Raw genomic sequence first — 23,852 nt, 5'->3', positions numbered from 1 at the left:
CAAAATGTCGTATAGTGCCAATTCTTTTGTGATCTTCATTTGTCACTTAGCTTATTATCAGGAATATAAATACTTAGGAAGTGATCTCTCAGTGAGCGATGTCATTCATATTTCTCAGATTTCACTTTGCTTTTGAATTGAGAACATTAACTCTAAGTTTTAAATCAAATATTGGTAATGAATTAGGTGGTAAAGTATTTTATTCTCTTGTCTTTCCAGCCTCATTCAATTTAATAAGACTTGATAGAACTAGCCTTGTCAAATTGCTTAAAAGTTAAAAGAAGGGATAAACGAACCAGAGCTTTATGCTAAAACCAGATGTTTTCCTACAAAAAATGTTTTAGAACCAAGCACAGTGGTATACATCTATAATTACAACTATTCTGGATGTGGAGTCACGAAGATTATGGTTCAAAGTCAGCCCAGGCAAAGTTAGCATGGGACTGTATGAAAAACATACTAAAAGGAAAAATATACATTATCTAATATTATGAATTATAACATAAAATCAAACATATATATATATGTAGATATCATATACAGTATATTCAAATGGAAAACACAGTCATATACCAGTGCACTGATTTAATCCCAAGTAGACAAAGCAAAACATTATCACAGTAATTCAGCTAAGGTCCAGGCATGTTTACAAAATGAAGCAAATCTTGGGTCCAAAACATTATAGAAGGTGGTATTGAACCATGTTCACCAGGTACTCTGCGAAGAGATTAAAATTATTGTGGGTTCAACAGAAGCATATCTTTAAATTCTATAAGAAAAATATTTTTTAAATCCCTGTGGTATTTCTAAAATTAAAATTAAAATGTCCTTTATTGTCTTTGGCATCTCCAAAGCTAAGTTCAATATTTTGTGTACGATCCTTAGCATATAAAATGGGCTAATAGGAAAAAAGAACCGCTGTTATTACCAGAGGGGTACAATTATCTGTGAAACTCTAATTAGATACAAGGATAAGAATAAGATAAAAGTAAAGAGACACACCGAAGCATTTCAGAACATAAATTTGTATAAATAGCATACACTGTTTTAAGCTAAATCCATAGAAAGTGTCTGGATGCACCAACTGTTTTCCCAAAGCTTGTGGTAAAAAGTATTCATTTAACATTAAGTCCAGCTTTCAAATGCCAAACATTGAGTGACATTGCTTCCAGATGTGGCTTTTAGCAGATCACGTCGTGAGTAATTAAGTGCAGTCAGATCTGAAAAGACTATTACATTGAAGCAGCATAGAATACAGTTTACTGCCAAACAATTCCAGACATTAGGAAGAAAACAGAATTTAAAAAGCTTCAAACATAAAACTGTGTTTTTGGAAGCAGCTTTTATGCCTCCCTGTAAAAGCACTTATCTGAAACATGCTGCATATACACACATATATCAATAGATATAGATAAAAATAGATTAATTGATTAATTAATTAATTAACTTGAAGAAATCCGACAAATGCATGGAAATATATTATCCTTTCTAGAATATCCACTATCTTAGTGTGACTTTGTTAGCTTTGCTTTGATGTAACTATCATTGAGCACAGAAACTGCATATATAATGAAAACTCTTTAGAATGTCCATTTTACCCCACCCTGTTAGTGCAAAGTACAGACAGTTTGACTCCAAACCTGAGCATCAGCTCTCAATGCTCGGCTCTGAAGTGCTCAAAATAATTTATGTCCATGTATAAACTCAACCATCAGAAATAGGACCTCAAACCATTAAAATGTCAGAAGATCAAGTTCACAGTGAGGCAATGGCTAAATTTCCAAGTTCAGAGCCTGCATTATTGTCAGAGTCTCAGGATTATTTAGGTGAGTTGATTTACTAACATGGCAACCAATGAGATTTGTGTTCTTGGAGGTTGATTTAGAGATTGAATTCATTGTATCCCACAAACTGTAAATTATATCTACTTAGAAACAAAATTTCAAACAGGCTGCTTTTAAATATCAGATAATCATTTAAAAATCTGCAAATGCTTTGCTGTGTTCAGGGATGAATGTTGGGTCCCTAGGCAAGGTCTCCTTTAATAAATTCTCCCTTGGAGGTCTAAAATGATGAGAATTGATTTTTTTCTATTCTTTGTAGCTGTCATGTCTCACTTTGATGCTTCTTTAATACAACTGGCCACAATAGGGAAAAATAGTATGAAATGTTTTTCTTCTGCTTTAGTATGCTCTTAATAACTGCTACATTTTATTTTTAATTAAATACTAAGAATCAATAAAACTTCTGGGAAATCTAGCTTCTCAAAGCTCAAGGTATCGTTGCTACTTATAGATGTAATGCTTTAATTTCAACTAGGCTAACATCTATATCCAAAGGTTTATTTCAATCTTCAAAAGTACTTGAGAAAGGTTAATTTTTTTCTGATGTCCTCGGATGGGAAGATACTACACTACTTTTCTGAACTAACCATAATGCATTGCTTTAAACAATAATTTTATTTAAGCATTTTGATATCTGTCTCCAATGTATAAAATACAAAGTGAGGCTATTATGATTTGTCAATGGAATAACCACTAACTAAATATTATAAAGTGAACATTGTAGGCAAAATGTATATAAGTAGGATTTAAAAGTTACCCATTAGAGTATATTTATGAAAGCTGTTAAGAAATCATTTGTGTAGTATAACCATAGTTAAAAATGAAGCAAAAATTCGGTAGAAAATACATGATTTTCTTTTTTTTAGCATATTTTTATTTTTATCTAATAACATTCTTGTTTTTCTTGGTGAGCCAAATTTGTATATTTTGTCCTCATGAATGAACACATGACTTATGGCCCAGTGAACAGAAGTATGCATTGGGAAAGCTATTGATTCAGAATGGGCATGTCAACAATGTAAGTCAATCAAAATTGTCCTTGGGCTAATCTTCCTAAAGTATTGATTACAATGTTTCATTTCTCCTGGGGTTGCCAGACTGATAGGATATAAGATTCAGGAAGTCAGAAGGTTTTATCCTGTCAAGAAAGTCAGGCCAGTCCAGGTGTAGAGAAAAACAGAATCCCAATATTGTTTGAGCTCCTGGATCCAGACATATACAAATCTGATCACTGTTATGTGAAACAATAAGTCTTTTTTTTCCAATTAAAATTCAGTTGATTTTGCTTGCAACTCAAAGAATTTGGTGGGTACTATTGTTACCAGATGGGGGTAGTCTCTGGAAAACTCTATTCAGAAGTGTCTAGGCACTTAGGTCCCACGTAGAAAGAATCCAAGCATAATGTGGAAATGTAATAAAGTTTATTAAAAATGAGGGACAGCAACCATAGTGAAAGCAGTGATGGCCCTGACTAGTTGGGATAGAAGTGACTGTCTTTGTTTAAAGGACCTGTATAAATTCAAAGGGCAAAGGGCGGGAAAAATCTGGGCAGTCTTTGTGCCATGGGCTAGGGTGATTGACAGGTTTGATTCATTTTGTGCATGCACTTAAGCTGGCACTCACATATTTGAATTACATGTATGAGGTGTGATCAATATTCATGTTTTAAGCACAGGGCTTTTACCTGAGAGAGAAACAAGGGCAGGGCAGAGTGGCCTGAAGGCTTTCTATCTTATTACAATCTTCACAGTTTATAACTGTAAAGGATAGCATTGCCTTGAGATAGCGGGTTTAGCATGAATTGCTCTGGGAAAAGCTATGCCTAGTGGCACCTGCCTGGCCAGAATCCCCAAATCTCTACTGCTAGCCTGCCTCACTATGATTAGACTTTTACATCTAACCTTTGGGCTATACTTTGCTTGGACTGTTCAAAATTCCTTGTAATTATAGTTTGGCTATTGGTTAAATCTATGGATGGGGATTTCTTTACTGTGTTTGGAGGGGCTGGACATATGAATAGATAAAAATAATTCATCTATCCTATAACAATTGTCAATTATTTACTATAAGCCAAGCCAAGCAGGAATCATTCCTAATCTCAAAGAGTTCCCATTACTTAAGGAAGAATGACAAACACAATTATTTTCTATGAAGAAAACATGCAAACGTAAATTGAAGTGTGGGTACTTAATAGAATGAGAAAAAAACTAGCAAAGACCTTTCTAAGATATTAAATCAAGGCCTTAAAAATAGACAGAACTAAGTATCTAAAACCAAAAAGAGCAAGAGCATTCCAGGTGGAAGAAATAATGTTTTAACACCCTAATGCAATAGAGAGGAGCTTGTTTCAGGAATGGACAGAAGTCTTCCATGACTAGGTGCGTAATCAACAAGAATCAGTCATCCAAAAGAGAATGAGAGATTGGAAATCAGTCAGAATATTTTGATCACCATTACTATTTTAGAATATTTTAATTCTTTTTATAGTAGAAATCATTGACTATAATTAAGCATGGAGTAAAATGATTAGACTTATGTTTAACAAAATCACTTTGACATTATACAGTTGGTAAGTGTAGAGATTAGTGAGGCAATTTCAAAACCTTACACAGTCTAAGTAAGTGATGATAGCTTCCTTCAGTAAAGACATAGCAGTGTTCTACTGAAAACATCTGGAAGATAAAATTGTTGGGACTTCTTGATGGACTGTGATATCGGAGGAAGTGTAAGGTTCTAGCTTAGCTAATATTAACTATGAGATTGCTGGTATCTTGTATTAACGCAGGATACTCAGGGTGAGAATGATGCAAAGTTTAGGGGAGGCAGATGAGGAAAATAAGAGCCATAGAAAAGCTAACTCTGAATTGTCTATGATCATTGATTGCATACTATGAACCAAATGAACCAGACCAACATGGTCTCTGGTATCTATTCTTACATTACAGTAAGGAGTGCAAACAAAAACAAAACAATTAAACAAAAATGAAATAATTGCAAAGCTTAAGTAACTTTTATGAAGAAAACAAAATAGAATATTGGGGGAGGAAAAAAGATAATGGCCTGAAGTTATAAATTTCAGCTTTATCAGCATGAAGGTTATTTTCATATTTGTGGGGCAAGAGCAGATGACACCAGAAGAATGTGAATGCACAGCAGAAGGCACAGAGAATGCAATAGAGAGCTACTGAATAAAAAATTGTCCTCATACAATCTGCCTATGTAATCAAGTATTCTCCTGCCTGGATTTTTGCTTGGATGATTCAGTAAATGTCAGGAAAAATGTGGAGTCTTCTGATATACCTTTAGTAACCTTCCATTACATCTTATAGGCCCTGTAATCTTTGCCCAATTTAGATATTTCTTATGTATTATTGGATTATTTATGGGTTTTTTGACATGATAGGTCCATCTGAATATGATGGCAGTCGTAACTGGTCTAAGAGGTTTTAACCAATGCGTGAGCAGTCAAAAACCAAAAGTATTCTGACAGCTCACCCTTATATATATGCAGTGCAGATCCCACATATTGTGCATTTTTGAGCACCTTGTCTTATCTCCATTAAAAAGATAAATAGGTAATAATCTCTCAACAGAAATGAAGTTCACTAAGCTCTGTGACTGTTATTGACTACTTTGGATAGTTATAAATAATTCTGAATCATAGATGTAAAATTGGTCAGTGAGTCACTGGCTTGGTTTTAGAATGTATAATAATCTTCAGTTCATTTCTAAATACTTGAGTCCTTTTATCAAGTAGTAAATCACCATATATATCTATCTTTAAAAATAGGTGCCCCTCACTTCTAACCAAGAAAATTGAGGCACAGAAACTTTGCAGACAGGTTTTGAGCACAAAACCATATGTAGATAGTGAGAAATATATTCAATTTTACAAAATGTTACTATGTTGTGGAATGGATTCATTCTTTTCTGAATAGCATCAAGTGAGAACCTAAGTCGTCTAATATATGAAACATCTACTGTCTCTAAAGCTACTACTTGGGGAATATGAATCCAACTAAAGATCCTAACATGTCTTTTTTAAATGATAAAATATTTCCCTCTGTTAATATTTCAATATTTAGAAAACCTCTTTCAGTATTGTCTTTAGAATAAACAAGAGATAATAAATTTTACACTAAAACTTTTCATTTATATTTCTAAAGAATTATACTAAAATTTCTATAGTAATTTTAAGTTGGATCACACATAATTAATTGGTTTTTTATCATTATGGATAAATCCATAAAAACTGCATAATTAAAACATAATTAAATTATGTTTTTAGAGATTGCAGTTTTTATACTCCCGTGTAGTTAGGAGAAGCTTTATAATGAGTTGCCCCCATTTTTTAAAATAAAATAAAGGATATTCACAAAGAATTTCAAAGATTTCTTATCCTCTTAAAATGAAACTGGCAAATGGTAAGCAGTTCTTAGCTGCTATTTTGGTACATATTGGTAAATGAATGAGTAATTTTCAGTCTTTTTTGGGTTTTGGCAGTACTGGAGTTTTAACTCAGGGCTTCACCGTTGTTAGGGAGGCCCTCTACCACTTGAGTCATGTCTCCATCCCTTTTTTGCTCTGGTTATTTTGGAAATAGGGTCTCATATTTTACCCAGACTGGCATCCTCCTATTTTAAGTTTCCCACTATAGCTGGAATGATAGGCATGTGCCACCATGCCCAGATATTGGTCCAGATGAGCGTCGCACAAGCTATTTGCCTGGGCTGTCCTTGAACCAGGATCCTCCCAAGTAGCTAGGATTATAAACATGAGCCACCAGCACCCAGCTTCATTTTTACTCTTAAAAAAGACTTATAGAGCTATCTGTCACTTAGGAAGGGATTAGATATCATCATTAAGTCATTTTTATTGTATTCTAAATCCTTAGAAAGTAAACTGATGTATTCTAATCAAATATGTGGCAATGACTGTTTTTTACACAAGCATGTCTATATTTTAACTTTTTGTTGAGGAAACTCAGCACTGTAATAGGATAGGAGCTATCCTATTGTATATCACATCATCCAAAAATTTCATTATAGTATAGACCTGAAAAAATGATCATTGGGGATGCTAAAATTAGAAGTTTGAACTGATGTCTATTCCTGAGCAGGATTTTGATAAACTTGTGAAAACAAAACTTCATGGACATGCACTGTGAGTACAAAACAATGTCAAAAAAAGTTTCTAAGGCAGATTAGATGTTGCCAGGATCACCAATATAAAATCCATAATGCTTTAAAACATTATAACAGCACACAGTATATTGTTTTTCATTTCATGCTCCTTAAACACTGGACTCATTTTCTGAATCAATCTTCTTTACTCTTTTATATGCCTTTGGCAGATATTATTTTTCTCCACACCATTTACAAGTCGAATTTCCTTGCTTGCCTTTGAGATTCATATTTATTTTCTTTGATTTCCCTTGGCCTCTGTTTATTAAGAAATAAATGTTCAATAAAGTATATTTTAGCTTGTGTGATAAAAGGTCTTAAATATCTTGGTTATAAATAAGTTAACATCTAGACTGGATAGAAATATATTTTTAATCTCTAACTACATTAATTGGGCATGTAATTAGTATAAGGACACACTGCCACACATTTTGTCTAATTCATCTTTCTCAGGCTCAGTTACAAAGCTATTTTAAATTTCTTCTATAAAATCCATTTTTGCACTTTATCCTCATCAGAGTAGGCATTAATTATATATACTATGTTAGAAATTCTAAATTCCAGTTGTGCCCAGTTGGCTGAGAACTGCAACCAATGGTATTGGGTCCACAAGGAATGCTGGATTCCACAAAATGAGAGATGTTTGAAATGATTGTCACCTGGTAATCAAGATAAGATCTAGAGATTTGCTCAGAGTAGATGCTCTAAAAGAATATTTTTATTTGCATCTTTGTACATCTATGTTTTATGATACTGTGACATTTAAAATGTATCTAAATTTTCTGTACTTTATTTCATATTTTTTCAATATTTCTCTGAAATAGGCAGATATTCTCTCTAGGTTTTCTCTTTTTTTCTCTCTCTATTCATATATTCATATATACATACATTGTTTGGGCCATTTCTTCTCCCTGCTTTCCGCCCCCTCCCCCATGTTCTCCCTCTCCCCCCACCTCCCTTGCTTCCAGGCAGGACCTGTCTTGCCCTTTCCTCCAGTTATGTTGAAGAGAAGACATAAGCAATAATAAGAAAGACAAAGCATTTTTGCTATTGAGATAAGGATAGCTATATAGAGAGATTCCTAGTATTGCTTCCATGCACAAGGGTATTACAACACGAATTGATTCATCTCTACCTGACCTCTTCACTACTTTCTGGTCACCTTCTCTTATTGACCTCTGTCATTTTAAGATTTCTGCATTAGCTCCTCTGCAGTGGGGACATCAAACACTTTCAAGTTTTGGGTTTCCTACTTATTCCCATACCTCCCATATGTGCTCTCCCCTTAGCATGTGACCCAAGTCCAACAACATTACTGCCTTTGCCCTAGATCTAAAGTCCCCGTCTCTAGATTTTCTTGATCCTTCATTAATCTCATTAATTCTCCCTTAGTACAGGGATGTTATCATAGCCATGGACATATTCTTATTGCTTAATCACATGATCAGTTTTTTCATATTTAAAAAATCAAGTAAATGAATCTGAGCACACTAATTCATAGAAAGACATGAGTTTTGTTCAAGGTCACACTGTTTTAAAAAACAACAATGATAAAGTCAGAAGGTGATTCCAGAAGTGCAGACACCAATCTTCTATCTCCTCTAGAATACATTTCCAAGAAAAGTTATTTATGTACTCAGGTGGGAAAAAAAAGATTCAGTGCCTGACATCTGGATGAAAATATATCTCTCATGTCAAAATCCAAGCAAACCCAAAGAATGTGTTGTCAGCCTAAAAAGCCTAAAGTAGAATGCATTTTGTGCTGTTGTGTTATCTCCTGCTGAATTAGAGGTACCTTGCCAAAGAAGTAACTACTTGTATAGGGATTTCATTCCACTTGATCAATCAGCTCCCAGACTGGTTGACCACGGACCTTTCTCTAATTGTAAAACATCACAGGAAGGTATCTGACTCTTAGTAGACTGCATCCTTGCAGCTCTATTTACATATCCATTATGGTCAGTGATGCCTCCTCTCAGTGCTCATCCTGGGATTGTTAAATTGATTAGAAAGTTAAGACACTAAATAATCACTCTTTACATCACTTTTTGAAGACTCAGCTGTCACTGGGGAAGAGGTACTGTCTTATAACCCATTCATTTTTTTCTCAATCTCATTGTGACTTTTCATTCACAGAAAATAAAGTTATTTATTTTTTTCTTTGTTAAATTCCACCTTCAACTTATTGGTTAAAACATGTAATGGATTCTGAAACTAGATTGTCTTTCTTCAAATTCTAGATCCCTTACTTATCTAGTGTGTGACTTAGAGCAGATTGCCTAGTAAATTTTCTATGTATCAGTTCCTTAAATTTCAAAATGAAAAAAGTAATTGTCTTTGCTTCATCCTATTATTTTAGATATCAAATGAGTTAACATTTGTACAGCACTTAGAACAATGCCAGGATGAAAGCATTTGTTAAATTAAAAATATATTTATGTGCATATAATATGCACCCACATATAGGTATATGTATAGATTATAGATACTATATGTATTTATACCGCATAATATATATTTCACCTTCAGAAGTATTAATGACATTTGTGTATGAAATAGTTGATAACTTGACTATGAATTAATATCCCCATTTATCAAATTTACAGTGAAGCTTTACATCCTAGATAGCATGGTTCCTAAAGATTTTTGTGCACTAATGGAGTGATCAGAATGCATGCTCTTGTTGGTGGTGGTGGTGATGGTAGTAGATTCTTTTTGTTTTCTAAAACATTGTTATTAACATATATCAATTATACAGGGGATTCTTTGTGACATTTGCATGTATACTTACAATGTACCTTGGTTAGATTCACCCCTTCCATCATTCTTGCTCATTAATTTCCCTCATCCCCTTCTTAGACCATTTCAACATATTTCATTATTCTGTTTTCAAACTAGTGTATAAAGTATATTGACCATATTCACTCTCCTTTAACTCTCTCCATTTACAATCCTCTCTGCAACTTCTGCTCTCTCCTTAACAAGATCTGTTTTTCGTTCCTGTCCTTCATTTTTAAATGTATATTCATTGTTCAAAGGACTTTCACCACAGTATTTTGTGCATGATCACATTGTACTTTAATCAGATTACCCCCTCCTATTACTCTCTTTCTTCCCCCCCATTATTCAATAACTTACAGTGCATTTTATTATACCATCTCCATACACAGCTGCAATGTATTTCAATATTATTCACTCTTTTGCTCTCCCACTCCACCAGTACCCACAAACAGTCCCAGTATTACAAACATGTTTTACAATATGCATATATTTATATACGAGAATGTATGTGTTTATTGATGTGTTTGTATTTTATGTCTAGCTTCCACACATGAGAGAAAACATGAGACCTTTGTCTTGCTAAACTTGGCTTACTTCACTTAATATAATTATCTCTAGTTTTATCCATTTACCTCTAAATGACAAAATCTCATTCTTCTTCATGGCTAAATAATGCTCCATTGTGTATACATACCACATCAGTTGTAGGGTATCTGAGGTCTTTCAATAGCTTCGTTATTGTGAATAGTGCTGTGATAAACATGGGTGTATAAGTGTTTCTAATGTATCCTGATTGACGTTTTTTTAGATATATGCCGAAGAGCGGTATTTTTTAGCTTAGTTTTTTTGATTGTCTGTTTGTTTTGTAGTACTGGGGTTTGAATTCAGGATCTCATGCTCACTAGGCAGGTGCTCTACCTGTTGAGCCATTCTGCCAGCCCTTTTTTTGTGTTGGGTATTTTCAAGAGAGGGTTTCACAAACTATTTGCCCAAGGGTGGCTTCAAACCAAGACCCTCCTGATCCTCTGCTACCTTAGTAGCTTGGGTTACAGGCATGAGCCACTGGTGTCTGGCCATATTTTTAGCTTTTTGAGGAACTTCCATATTGCTTTCTATAATGGTTGTACTAATTTACATTCACACCTACAGTGTATAAGGGTTCTTATTTTCCCACACCCTCACCAGCATTTCTTGTTATTTGTGTTCTTGATATTGGCCATTCTGACTGGAATGAGATGAAATCTCATCATGGATCCTCAGAATCAATATTGTGAAAATGGCCAAACTACAGAAAACAACCTGTATCTTCAATGCAATCCTCATCAAAATTCCAATAACATTCTTCATATAGAGAGAAAAAAATCAATTGTAAAATTCATATGGAAGCACAAAGACCTCAAATGCAATCCTGAACAAAAAGGGCAATGCTGGATATATCACAGTACCCAATTTCGAACTATACTACAGAGCCATAGCAACAAAAACAGCATGATACTGGCACAGAAACAGACAAAAAGAACAATGGAACATAACAGAAGATCCAGCAATAAATCCACACAGCTACAGCCATTTGATTTTTGGCAAAGGAGTCGAAAATATATGTTGAAGAAAAAACAGCCCCTTCAACAAATACAGCTGAAAACTGTATATCCACCTGTAGGAGACTGAAACTAGATTCCTATCTTTCACCATGTACTAATATCAAACTTAAAGTGGATCAAGGATCTTAATATAAGACCTCAAGTTGAAAACTGTGACAGGAAAGAATAGGAAAAACACTGAAACATATAGGTATAGGCAATAACTTCCTAAACAGAGCTCCAACAGTTCAGCAAGTAAGAGAAAGGATTGACAAATGAGACTGCATCAAACTAAAAACCTTCCGTACAGAAAAGGAAACAGTCACTCTAGACTTAACAGACAGCATACAGAATGGGAGAAAATCTTTGCCAGCTATACATCTAAGAAGGAATTACTAAACACAATATATAGGATGCTCAATAAATTAAACTCCCAAAGAATCAACAAAACTTGACATATGGGCAAATGAAGTGAACAGACAATTGTCAAAAGAAGAAATACAAATGATCAATACACATGTGAATAAGTGTTCAGCATCCTTGGCCATAACAGGAATGCAAATCAAAACAACATTAAGAATACATGTTTTAAAAACCATACAATAAGAGCCAAAGTGGCTCACTGCTACAATACCAGGCACTTGAGATGCAGAAATTGAGGGGATCGTGGTTTGATTTGAAGCCAGCCAGGACAAAAAAGTTAGCAGGACCCCCATCTCAACAAAAATACAGACGTGGTGATGCAAACTTGTAACTTCAGTTACTTGATAGGCATAGATTGTGAGATCATGGCCCAGGGCTGGCCAAGGCAAGAAACAAGAGTACATAAAAACAACTTCAAGCAAAATGGGTAAAGGCCAAACACAGAAAGAAGTGCTCTAGATAGCAATTCAGAAAAGGTATGTGTGGGTATTTTATTATAAATGACAAGCACTAAAATTTGTGAACTGTAGTTTTCCACATAGTTGCCAGAATATCTATCTATATCTTGCACAGACTAAATGGTTATCAAAATAATTCAGAAATTTGAGACAAATTAAGCCTCCTGAGAAAGGCCATCTTTACAAACCATCTCTCTATATGAAGGCTGAGTCAATGATTAGAAGAAATAATCTGGTGTCACTCAAATTGTTACTAGAGCTTTACTTTATTTGCTCAATTTTTTTAAAAGAAAATAATGAATTTAAGATCTTTCATAAAGGAAAAAAGAGAGTACAGTTAAGTCCTAGACACAGCAAAAGTAAGTGACATTGTTTACAATCCAGGGTCTGAAGTTGACTCCTGGGATTCACAGCCTACTTTTGCCACTCTTAAGCTGTGACTTAAAGCAAAGAACTTTATTTCTCTGTGTACTGGTTTCTCCAACTGTTGAACAATAATAATAATTAATAGTAATAATAATTTTATTTATAACCATTTAGTATAATGCTAGATATAGCAGAAGTATTCAGTCAGTGACAAAATCAACATGGCTTAGTAAGCAAGAGCATGGCCTCTGGTAATACCTGAATTTGAAACCTGGTTCCAGCAATTACACAATGGGAAACTTTACAAAAGTTACTTAAATACCTTATAACCATCTATCAAAAGAGGGATTTTAAAAAGTCTGTGCATTTATAAACATTGTTGTAAAGATAGAGTGACAATTTGCATTTAATTTTTCTTTGAAGGTTGAATAAACCATCCATTAAAAACATGGAGACAATCCCATTCTTAGCAGCTTAAAACAAAAACAGACAAGCTTCTAGAAGGGATATGGGCCTGGAATATTGATGAGACCATTTGGGGCAACTATAATCTATCACATTCTACCCTCAGGTCATAAGTCACATCCTCATGTGCAAAATACATTCATCCCTAACCCAGGATCTCCTCAAGTTTCCACATAATTATGGCATCAGTTTTGGAACTGAGGCCCAGGATTTCATCATTTAAGTTAGTTTCAACTATAGATGAAAGTCCTCAGCTGCTACTTCTCAAGTACAATTTTTAGAGAATCTACCTATAAATTAAACAGTTACCTTCCTAGAGATGCTTCAGTTTAAAAAGGAGAAAAATCTAAGGCAACCAGGAGTCACACTCCACATAAATTCTAAATTCATGCCTGGGCATATTGTTCCAGGAATGATTCTCCAAAGCTTTTGGCTTTGCCTTCTACAATTTGGTACCTTCCTCTAAGTAACTGTTCTTCTGCCATAAGAAAAAATCTTCAGAATTTATAGCTGAATAGTTTTTCAACCTGCTTCTGTATCGACAGAAGTTTCATGGCCCAAAGACCTCTTTTCATTTGATAAGATCCCTGTGTCTTTTAGCACAGGCTGGCAATGTTTCTGACAATATTATTCTCTTAAAGAATCTATGGATTTCTTATGAATATTATTGCAGATTACTCCACTACATGAAAGTCCACATTCACAAGTGTTCCCGAAATAATGCATTCTACATCTTGGGCTTTCTATAAGGGCTTTTTTGTGCTATGGCCCTATTAAATAATCTTCAAAGTGTAATTTTTTAAAGAGTGGACCTAGGAGATACATAAGTTTTTGCCAGATCAGAGTATTACCTTAAATCTCTGAACATTCAACAAAGAGCTGTACAGTTACACCATCTCTTCATTCACACTTCATGTTTGTATGGCAGTATCCTGGTGTGATCCAACCCAGAAGCCAGCTATTAAATTTAGTATTGTTCCATCTGAAGAAGATAGGAGTATCTGTCAATTTCAAGCCCAACAAGTGCTTTCTCACTTATATTAATAAGGTTTTTTAATTTATTTAGTTTATCTTTCCCTTCTTGCGTTTTAACATAAGAAGTGAGAAGTCTCATCTGTCTGACTGGAAATGTCCTTAGCTTGGCCATCAATTCATTAGTTATATCTTCAATTTTCCATATCACTGCACTGCAGACAACTGTTAGGAAGCTTTCTGCTGCTGTATTAGTTTTACCCTATTCTACAACTTCCTCATCCCCTTTAAGTTTTCATCAATATCAGCCAATTTAAGTTCTGTCAGGTTCTCACCTTTTGTCCATCCAGTTTCTGTCTCTTCCACATCCACACAACTAAATTAGTGTCCCATCCAACTTCTAGTTAAAATATACAAGTATATACACACTCATAGTACAATTCTAGTTACCTATCACAACTCTATCAATAATGACTCTATTTTCTGTGTTCTGATTTTCTAACATCTGGGGACTTGCTGACCCTGAAAGTTCTGCCCCTCTATGGGCAGTTCTTAGAGATATTAAATTCTTAGAGATGCACCTTCAAGCATACCTTTCAAAGACAAACCTTGTACCTTTTCCTCTGAACAAATTACCCCAGCACTAGGTACCAGACCACTAGAGTAAGCCAGGCACAGTAACACATGCCTATTATCCCAGCTACTCACGAGGTGGAGGCAGGAGGATTACAAGTTTGAGGTCAGTCCAGGAAAAGGTAGCAGCAAGAACCTGTCTTGAAAACAAAACAAAAACAAAGGGCAAGTCAAGACCCTGAGTTCAATCCCCAGTAAACAAAAAGAAAAGGGTCTTGCCCATATTTTTCACATTCTCTATGCTGCCTGACCAACCATAGGACTTTCCCATGTGGCTTTTATGGCCTGTTCTCTCAGGATACGTGTAGATTACAAACTCTTTTCAGTGAAAGTTGTCTTCATATTTGTTGCCCTTGCCATAGATAAATGGTAATAAAGCCTATGTATTTAAAACAGTTGTATATCTAAAATAGCTTGAAGTATAAAGGTTAGAATCTTTTGAAGTCTCATTTATGATGTCAGTGGAAGTCGATGCTGACTGCTTGCTGTGACAATAAGCAGAATTGTTTCGTGGGCCACTGTGCATGCCCAGTCTATGTTACCTGGCCTTTCTCACAATTTGGTGGTTGGAGTTCATCCTCAAACACCCCCAAGTTAGGAAACTAGGCAGAAATCACATCACAGTTAGGACCTAACCTCCAAATTCACACCATCACTTCTGTACATAATTTAAAGCAATTACATTGCCCATCCCATTTTTAAGGGAAAGGAAATAAACAGTTTCCATCTCTTGATGGAAAGGTGGCAAGGCTCTGGAAGAGCCTGTGGTGCCATCTCTACCAGGAAAGACATAGGAGAAACTCCTTCACCTACAGGAGTCAATCTGAGAAAAAGACTAAAGCAAAGAACATCTTTTAATTTGCTCTATGCTTGTAACACTGCAAATAAGCAAATCAGATATTTGCTTGATATTCACCGTCAAAAGCCTTAATATTCCTAAAATTCACATATTTGAAATATTGTTAAAATTTAATTAGTAGCTCATTATTTTGGTTTGTGGGGACCTTTCTCACAATTATCTCATATATTTCAATTGTGGATGTCAGAACTCACAACTTTTCCCCTGTCTAAATACGTTAGATCATTTGCATACAATTATATGTATATATCTACATACAATGCTAATAGGTTGTAATAAACCCTGGATTTGTTTGTTTGTTTTACTTAACCCCTACTATTATGGTTTGGATGTAGCTTACAACTCATGCTGAAATGTGACTGCCATTGTGAAGGATATAGGAAGTAAGACCTTTATGAGGCGATTATATCATTAAGAAAAGACTTATGTCTTCTGGGCAGAGGCTAATTCTCTGTGGACTGGATTATCACTGCCAAAGCAAGTATTGTGATTGAGGCTGCCCCTTTTGTCCTGTCTTCCCCACATGTCTGCTTGCCCTTATACTTTCACTACCATTGAATAGTATGAGGTCCTCATCAGCACCAACCTCATTACTTTCCAGCCTCCAGACCAGAAAATAGTTATGAAAGACACAAAACAGATTTTGTGCATTTAAAAAAATTATTTCTATGAATTCACACATACATATTGTATTGCATTGTCAGAAAATGAGATTGAACACAAGAGAATCTTTCTGATAAAGTTTTTGCCTTAAGTGTTATCCATTCGTTTATTCAACACAGTAAGAGTACACAGTGTCTAGGTAGTATCTTTCCTAAAATTTGATACCCTATCACAGGCAATCATAGAATTTTCTGAATTCACACTCATTTTTCCAAAGGCTGAGATTTACAGAAGTATGATTTCAAAGGTAGTGGTTTGATATTGTATGTTTTAAATTAAATTTAAATTAATTTTTCCCTGCAAGGTTGGGGATTTTATTTAATCTCTTGAAATAATCACAGATCCCTTAGGGGTGTTGCAACAGCAATCAATTAACCATTCATGGAATTACAGTCCTAATAAAACCTTAATTAGTATCTGTCTCTTCCTGTCTTAAGTGGTTGCTGGTGTTATCATCAGAATACCATCTAGTAGATTCTGAGATTTTTATTTTTTCATACATTCAAGAAGAAACATCTGGGGAAAAGCAATGCTCTGATTAAGCTGAAACTGCATACTTTTTATGTGAGACTTCCATATTTTTAAGCTGCTTTTTCCAATCAATTCAGCTTATAAATTTGGTATATAAAATAATAGAAGAATGAAATAAAATTTAAAAGCAATTTTAATATTATTCCTCTACTCAAGTCTAAAAAGATAGCAGTATAGTATATAAATAGTGAAATATTTATATCTATTTAATATTTATATTGTATGAATTAGAACATTCAAGATTTCTAAATATCTTTATAAGAACTCTCATTTAAGGCTGCATAGAATTTTTTTTAATAGTTTGAAATTAGTCATTGTTGACTTATTGAACTGTCCTGATAGTATATGGGGGGAGGGGGTTAGACTGTGGTTATTTTGAAGTACACACTGAAGTAACGAAATGCTTTTTAAAAAACAGAATTACTTAATTGGCTAAATAATAATATATATGAAGACTGAGTACTATTTTTTCATCTGTTTACAGTAAACTGAAACAGAAAAAGTGATATACTATAAGCCACATTTAATAACTTAGTAAAAATATAAACTCCATAGAAGGTAATGAGTGCAAATCATAATAGCTGTGCAAGAATACTAACTTACCATGTCAATAAGAGACTATTTTTCCTTTTACGCAGAACCAGCTTTACTTCAGGCAATTTGGAGGAAGGCATTGATATATCAGCATGAATTCAGGCAGTGCTTCAAATCAAGTATTTACACTTTTATATCAGATATAGTCAAACATGGCTAACATAGTCTATAAGAAAAATCTCATTGTGAATACTTGGTAAACAATTGTTTTCTCATCACTTAATGGAATCTAAATTAACAAATTTTCTATATTTTCTTTTTTTGTTTGTTTTATTATTCATATGCGCATACAAGGCTTGGGTCATTTCTCCCCCCTACCCCCACCCCCTCCCTTACCACCCACTCCGCCCCCTCCCTCTCCCCCCCACCCCCTCAATATCCAGCAGAAACTATTTTGCCCTTATTTCTAATTTTGTTGTAGAGAGAGTATAAGCAATAATAGGAAGGAACAAGTGTTTTTGCTGGTTGAGATAAGGATAGCTATACAGGGAGTAGAAAATGTTGAAACATTCTTTTTTTATTATTGTTGTGCTGAGTGGTGGTACATGGAGTATTTATAAAGGTTCTTATAATGTATCGAATATATTATTCTTTATGATAAGAATTTCAAAATATTATCTGAATTTTTTCTTCAAACCCTCCATTTTCTTTTGCTTCTTGAAACTGGATCTGTACTATGGACACACTGTCCTCACTCTCGTTCTTCATTGACTCTCAGCTCACCTAGTTTTCAAATGTTCAACTAATGGATATTCTTGCTTTTTGTTGACATAAAAAAGAAAAGTGCTTATGGAGATCCTAATAAGCAGTGTGTCACTACATGTTGCCTTTCTAGTAAACGACAGAGAGAATCCAAAGATGCTCAATTTAGTAAAGACAACCACACAATCCAACTACTGAGTCTCATGACTGTCAAACCACTCTCCTGGCCTTAAATTAATATCAATTTAAAATATGAACTGCTTTATAGCATACAATCAAATATTCTATAGAACAGAATACAATAATTGTGTAAATACTGCTCAGCACAAGAGAAACTATTTCCTAAATTCTTTATAAAGACACTACAAAAACGCAAAGCACAGATAGAAAATTGAGGGTATCCAATTTAAATCCAACATATTACTAACCTACAACTGTAGAAACTGGAAAGAAACCAAAATCTTAGAAAACAAAAGCAATGGAGTATGTTCTACAGGAATGCAACCAATTTACTCAACAGATAAACTAAGGAAATAACCATTGAATACTACAGTATGTCTCTACCACAACTACCAATATGCACAAACTTAGTTAAGCCAACTATTCCAGATGTCCACCCACAGGCACAGAGCCGCATAATCAGATGATGTGACCTGAGTGCCAAAGAAAAAGTACCATGAACAGAAAAAAAGGCAGTTGATCCTAATGCCATAGAACAGATGGCAATAGAATGTAGAAACAATTATTTTTTTATACATTATGCCAAGGCTGAAGAGGAAAGGAGGCAATAAACATTCTCATTTGTGGTAAGACAGCATTGTTACCATATCAAATCTAGACTGCTTTGTAGTTCTTTTCAAAACTAAGTAAAACATTGAAAAGTTAATCTTTATTTTCCACCAAACCAGTCATTTTAATTGAGCAAAATTATACACATTGGAGCTTATAGGCTATCTCAGTGTTAGAGTGCTTACCTAGCTTGCAATCTTGCACAAGGTCCTGGGATCAATACAAGGCATTGAAAAAATATATACACATATATATTATATATATATGTGTGTATATATATATAAAACATATATGCTTATGTATATACATATACACACAGTGAGATTTCAAATTTGTTTGCCTATGACCAGTGCATATTCAGAACACTATCTCTTAAATGTAATAAGTAATGAATAGAAGAATACATGAAAATTTTCTTTAGTCAAAGGATAGATGATAGAATTTTTTCATTCAATCTTATTTTGCTGTTTTCCATAGTGGTAACAAAATTCCTGAAGCTGGGTTGTGAGGCTGAATATCTAAATAGTTCAGCTGCACAGAACCTCTGTTTTCATTACATTGTGGTGGATAGAATCATGGCAGAAGGGCACTCAAGAGGGAGAGATCACATGGGACAGAAGAAAACAGAGAGACTATGGAGTGGCAGCCTTGCTCTTTTATAACAACAAAAACTTACCTGCATCCCGCCAGAACTACATTAATTCCTTGTGAGGTGGCATCCTAATTACTTCTCACTAAACCCCAACTCTTAAAGGTTTCTCACCAGCTCTCGACACTGCCACACTAAGGACCAAGTTTCCAACACACTCAAACCACACCTAAACCACAGCAATGTGCTTTTTCTTTCCTCACAAGTTTCACCGTTTATTTAACTCATCATGTGCAGAGTAGGTTAGCAATGTCATTATCACTGGCTTAGATGGTGTCGGACTACAGTGGGTAAGTCTAAGTCTCTCAGTGTTGCTTGTTTGTTGTTTCTTGAGACAGTATCTTTCTATGTAGCCCAGGTCAGCCTTTAGCTCATCATCCTCCTGCCTCAGTCACACAAATGCTGAGATTGTATTCATGTGCCACCACACCCAGCTATAATCTATTCTTAATGATCCAGATATGACCTGTCCATGAAAACATTTAATACCAATTAGCACTTTGGCATTCAGTTTATTACCTCTGTATCATCGGTTGGCATGTATTCAGGCAAGGAACATTTTTTTCTAGTTTGTTTTTATATTTGTTCATTTATTCATATGTGCATATATTGTTTGGGCCATCTCTTCCCCCTGCCCCCTGCCCACTCCCTCTCTCCCTACCCCCCTCACCTCAAGACAGAACCTGTTCTGCCCTCTCCTCCAATTTTGTTGAAGAGAACACATAAGAAATAGTAAGAAAGACAAAGCATTTTTGTTAGTTTGAGATAAGGATTGCTACACACAGAGATTCCTAGCATTGTTTCCATGCACATGTGTGTTACAACCTAAACCAATTCATCTCTACCAGAACTCTACACTACTTCCAGGTCACCTTCCCATAGTGGCCTCTGTCATTTTAAGATTACTTTATTCACTCCTTTACAGTGAGCACATCACACACCTACAAGTTTTGGGTTTTAGACCTTTCCCTATTCCTCCTCTATGTGTTCTCCCATTAGCGTGTGACCCATGTCCAATAATATTACTGCATTTGTTTTAGGTCTGAAGTCCACATATGAGGGAAAACATATGATTTTTGGTCTTCTGCACCCAGCTAACTTCACTTAAGATTATGTTTTCAGTTCCATCCGTTTACTTCCGAATGACAAGATTTTATTCTTCATTGTGGCTGTGTAAAATCCCATTGTGTACAAATACAATATTTTCTTAATCCATTTGTCAGTAGTGGGGCATCTTGCTGTTCCCATAATTTGGCTATTGTGAATAGCACTGAAAAAAACACGGGTGTGCAAATGCCTCTGGAGGAACCTGTGTTGCATTAATCTGGGTATATCCCCAGGAGTGGGATTGCTGGATGATATGGCAAATCTATGCTTAGATTTTTAAGAGGCCTCCAAATTTTTTTCCAGAATGGTTACACTAGTTTGCATTCACACCAGAGTATACAAGGGTTCCTTTTTCCCCACATCTTCACCAACACCTGTTGGTGGTGGTGTTTCTGATGATGGCTGTTCTAACAGGGGTGAGGTGGAATGATTTGCATTTCCTTTCTGGCTACAGACGGTGAGCATTTTTTCATGTGCTTCTTGGCCATTTGAATTTCTTCTTTTGAGAAAGTTCTGCTTAGTTCAGTTGCCCTTTTCTTTTTTGGTTTATTATTCTGGCTATCAGTCCTTTCTCTGATGTGTAGCTCACAAATATTTTCTTCCACTCTGTGGGTGGTCTCTTCAGTTTAGAGACCATTTCTTTTGTTGTGCAGAAGCTCTTTAGTTTTATGAATTTTCATTTGTCTATATTTTCTCTTAGTTGCTGAGCTGCTTAGGTTCTATTGAGGATGTCCTTGCCTGTACCTATTACTTCCAAAGTATTTCCTACTCTTCCTATACAAACTTAAGAGCTTCAGGACTGATATTAAGGTCCTGTATCCATTTTGACTTGGAACTAGTACAGGGTAATAAACATGGATCTAGTTTCAGTTTTTGGCAGATGGCTAACCACTTTTCCCAAAACATTTGTCAAAGAGGCTGTCTTTTCTCCATAATATATTTTTAGCATCTTTGTCAAATATAAGGTGGTTATAATTGTGTGGATTCATATATGGGTCCTCTGTTCTGATCCACTGGTCTTCATGTCTGTTTTTGTGCCAGTACCATGTTGTTTTTATTGCTATTGCTTTGTAATGTAGGGTAGATTTTTCAATCTCTTTGATAAATGTCATTGAGATTTTGATGGGAATTGCATTAAAACATGTAGATTGCTTTTGGTAGTATAGCCATTTTTTACTACCAATCCATGCTCATGGGAGATCTCTCTACCTTCTGTAATCTTCCTTTATCTCTTTCTTCAGGGGTTTGTAGTTTTCCTTGTAGAGGTCATTCACATCCTTTGTTAAATTTACTCCAAGGTATTTGATTTTTTTTGAGGCTATTGTAAATGGAATTGTTTTCATATATTCTTTCTTAGTTTGTTTGTTATTAGTGTATAGAAAAGCTAATGATTTTTGTAAGTTGATTTTATAACCTGCCACTTTGCTGTAGCAGTTGATGGTGTCTAGCAGGTTTTGGGTAGAGTTTTTTGGATCTTTAAAGTATAGGATCATACCCTAATGGGGACATTTTGACAGTTTCTTTATCTGGTTGTATTCCTTTTATTTCTTCTTCTTGCCTAATTGCTCTGTCTAGGAATTCCAGGACTATGTTGAATAAGAGTGGGGATAGTGGGCACCCTTGTCTCATTCCTGATTTTAGGGGAAATGGTTTCAATTTCCCTCCATTAAGTATGATGTTGGCTCTAGATTTGTATATAGCCTTTACAATGTTGCAGTACATTCCTTCTATTCCTAGTTTTCTTAGAGCTTTTACATTAAATGGTGTTATATTTTTTCAAAGTCTTTTTCTGAAGATCCAACATGGCAAGTGGGACACAGCTGCAGATCGCTTGAGATCCATGAACCAGGGACTTTGCTGAGATGCTGGAGACACACTTGTCTGAGATAAAGCACAAGGGAGAGCTGGAAGTCTGGCACTCTAAACCTCTAGATCATGGAAGGCTTCTCCACACCACAATCTACTTTAGTCCCGCCTCATGGGCCTGTGGAGTGGCTGCTCCGCTCTGCCAGTATCCCGCCCCCCCCCACCAGGCCCCAGCTCCACATGGGATTGCCAGATCCCTGCCCCCCCGGGGAACCCCACACCTCAGCCTCCACCCCTCCGGCCTTACCGGGACCCAGCTCTGTGTGGGATGGCCTATGTGGATTCCTGCCCTGTGGGCCCTGCCAGACCCCAACTCTGCATTGGAGCACATGGATCCACACTCCAGCAGGCTCCCCACCACTTGGTCACCCTGCCCATCAGGCCATTCCAGGCCCTAGCTCTACAGGCCTGCCACATAGCTGCTCTACCAGGCTCCCATTCAGCAGGCTGCCACAAAAAAGCTCCAAACCTGCCTAAGAGAAATAGACAGACATGACTAGATGCTAAAGGAGTAACATCAGAACAACTAAGACTGCAATTCTACTATTCCGGAACTGGTGATTTCTTTTTTTTTTTTGCCCTTCTTTAAGGGTTTGGCTGTCTGATTTGCTGTTTGATGACTCACCACATACCTATCAATATTAACAATGAATGGTAACAGACTAAATTCCCCCACTAAAAGACACTGATTGGAAAACTGGATTAAAAAGGAAGATCCAACAATCTGCTTTCTACAGGAGAACTACTTCATCAACAGAAATAAGCACTGGCTGAAAGTGAAAAGCTGGAAAAAGATTTACCAAGCCAATGACCCCTTAAAACTGGCAGGACTAGCAATACTTATCTTGGACATAGAAGACTTCAAACTTACATCAATCAAACAAAATAAAGAATAACACTCCATAGTAATAGAAGGAGAAATACACCAAAAGGAAATAACAATTATCAACCTATATGTACCCAACATCAATCCACTCAATTTCATCAAACATACTCTGAAGGACCTAAAAGCATATATAAACTCCAATACATTGGTAGTGGGAGAGCTTAATACCCCCTATCACCAATAGATAGGTCATCCAAACAAAAAAATTAATAATGAAATCATAGAACTAAATCACACCATAGATCAAGTGCACCTACCCAATATCTACAGACTACTTCTTCCAACTTCTGCACAATATACATTCTTCTCAGCAGCCCATGGAACCTTATTCAAAATTGATCATATCTTAGAGAAAAAAACAAGCCTCAGCAAATATAAGAAAATAGAAATAATCCCATGCATTCTACCTGACCACAATGCATTAAAACTAGAAATCAACAACAAAAACAGCAGTAAAAAACATGCAAACAATTGGAAGCTGAACAACACATTGTTCAATGA

Source organism: Castor canadensis, chromosome 9 (genome assembly GCF_047511655.1).
Source record: "Castor canadensis chromosome 9, mCasCan1.hap1v2, whole genome shotgun sequence".
NCBI lineage: Eukaryota > Metazoa > Chordata > Mammalia > Rodentia > Castoridae > Castor > Castor canadensis.
This window is presented reverse-complemented; position numbering follows the sequence as displayed.